Raw genomic sequence first — 2800 nt, forward strand, 5'->3', positions numbered from 1 at the left:
TCGGCCGGCGCTCCTGCCACTGGGCGCCCCCCACCAGCCGGCTGTAGTGCGTGCGCTCACGCAGCGCGCGGCCAGCACGCCGGGCGGCCCCCCCTCACCGGCCGGGGACTGTCCCGCCAAGCCACAGCCTCGTATCGCTTCATACCCACATGGCCAACTCAGGTTCGGGGGCATGGCGGGTACCGCCGAAACAACCGGTTCATAGATGTACCGATCGTCGCTATCACCGATGCACCTGCAGCGCGAACAACCGCTCAACAACTGATTTCCAGTTCATTTGCGGATCTTTGGCAGCAAACGTATACGTCAATCTACATTTGCGAAATCTACGATTCTGGCATGCCTGCATGTTATGTGTCACGACACGCTACATCAGCCCACATACACACTGCGGCATGTACACGAGAGAACACGTGGAAGATGGTCCGCGCACGTGTGCAATGTCCCTTGCGCGGTCGACTGTCAACCGGCCTCTGTAGCATGTCGCAGATGTGGAACGCGGTCCACCGTGCTATCATGTTGTGTGGGGCAATACGATTAAATAGGAAAACCCTCGTCGCTACATCAACAGACGGCTCACGCTGATTCCCGGCAGAGGGAGGAGGGGGGGGGGGGGGGGCCAACATGCAATACTTTCGTCCGTACCTACCTACCACATGTCTGTACGGCGTACAACAGTGCAATCTCGCTGTAATGGGGAGACGAGACAAGTAGCATCGTGCACAACATATGGCCCTTATGATTCGCCATTGTAGGGCGCAGCCGGTGTACGGTCAAGCATGTGCCACATTATGTCACTCAGTACGTAACGACGGATGATCAGTGTGGGTTACGCGTACATCAGCGGACAGTCCACACAGGCCGTACCACAACGTACACTGACTGCATCGACAACCGAATGCAACTGAACAGCTGCAAGGCTCATTTCACAAACAAACGCCTGACCGACCAGCTTGGAAGGGCAGGAGGGGAGGGCGATATTCGTTCTGTAGCGGTACACCCTTCCAGTGGTTAGCGGGACTGTGTAGAAAGTACGCAACACTCGAAAGACCTTTATGTGAGGGTACGCACCATGGCATCAAGAAATACACATGACACCAGAGGATCCAAGCAGTGAACTATGTTCAGAGGGTTGCTGTTAGGCAAAGCTACATTCCTGTGACGTTACATGTGACAGTTAAGGTGCAGTGTAAGTTAGGTTAAGGTGCAGCGTAAGTTAGGTTAAGGTGCAGCGTAAGTTAGGTTAAGGTGCAGCGTAAGTTAGGTTAAGGTGCAGCGTAAGTTAGGTTAAGGTGCAGCGTAAGTTAGGTTAAGGTGCAGCGTAAGTTAGGTTAAGGTGCAGCGTAAGTTGGGTTAAGGTGCAGCGTAAGTTGGGTTAAGGTGCAGCGTAAGTTGGGTTAAGGTGCAGCGTAACTTGGGTTAAGGTGCAGCGTAACTTGGGTTAAGGTGCAGCGTAACTTGGGTTAAGGTGCAGCGTAACTTGGGTTAAGGTGCAGCGTAACTTGGGTTAAGGTGCAGCGTAACTTGGGTTAAGGTGCAGCGTAACTTGGGTTAAGGTGCAGCGTAACTTGGGTTAAGGTGCAGCGTAACTTGGGTTAAGGTGCAGCGTAACTTGGGTTAAGGTGCAGCGTAACTTGGGTTAAGGTGCAGCGTAACTTGGGTTAAGGTGCAGCGTAACTTGGGTTAAGGTGCAGCGTAACTTGGGTTAAGGTGCAGCGTAACTTGGGTTAAGGTGCAGCGTAACTTGGGTTAAGGTGCAGCGTAACTTGGGTTAAGGTGCAGCGTAACTTGGGTTAAGGTGCAGCGTAACTTAGGTTAAGGTGCCAACGTGGGTTAGGTTAAGGGGCCAACGTGGGTTAGGTTAAGGGCCAACGTGGGTTAGGTTAAGGGGCCAACGTGGGTTAGGTTAAGGGCCAACGTGGGTTAGGTTAAGGGCCAACGTGGGTTAGGTTAAGGGCCAACGTGGGTTAGGTTAAGGGCCAACGTGGGTTAGGTTAAGGGCCAACGTGGGTTAGGTTAAGGGCCAACGTGGGTTAGGTTAAGGGCCAACGTGGGTTAGGTTAAGGGCCAACGTGGGTTAGGTTAAGGGCCAACGTGGGTTAGGTTAAGGGCCAACGTGGGTTAGGTTAAGGGCCAACGTGGGTTAGGTTAAGGGCCAACGTGGGTTAGGTTAAGGGCCAACGTGGGTTAGGTTAAGGGCCAACGTGGGTTAGGTTAAGGGCCAACGTGGGTTAGGTTAAGGGCCAACGTGGGTTAGGTTAAGGGCCAACGTGGGTTAGGTTGCCAGAGATGTGTCAAATCAGGATGTACGTTTGGCTGGTGTCAGGTGGTGGGTTGGTTCGATGCCTTTATAAGGAGTGTGGCCAAAGGGTATTTTATTACTTGTACCTTTTGTGTTGTGGCGTGGCGTTGCGTCCTGTGTTGATACTGGGTGGACCACTGTGGGTGTTGCTGGCTGATTTGAGCTGCGTTGTTTGCGGGTGGTGTGAGACATTCTGTCTTATTAGTGGACGTGACGTTCCTCTTGTCGTTCTTTGGATAGTGTCCTGTGGCAGCGAGGATAAAATGGATGTTGTTGAACGATAGTGCTTTGGTGCTTTCGCTTTGTTACACACAGAGTGGACTGTGAGATAGGGTGACTGGGTCGAGTGCGGTTCACACTGTCCTCCCCAGTTTACAGTATGTATCATCTATGTATGTGGTCCTGCATCATTTACTAAGCAGGGACGTCAGACGACTGAAATATTAGTTATGTACTGATGTAAAGCAGAATGCTTACCTTCCACCAGTGGGCGAGTAT

This window comes from Schistocerca gregaria, unplaced genomic scaffold (assembly GCF_023897955.1).
Source record: "Schistocerca gregaria isolate iqSchGreg1 unplaced genomic scaffold, iqSchGreg1.2 ptg001212l, whole genome shotgun sequence".
NCBI lineage: Eukaryota > Metazoa > Arthropoda > Insecta > Orthoptera > Acrididae > Schistocerca > Schistocerca gregaria.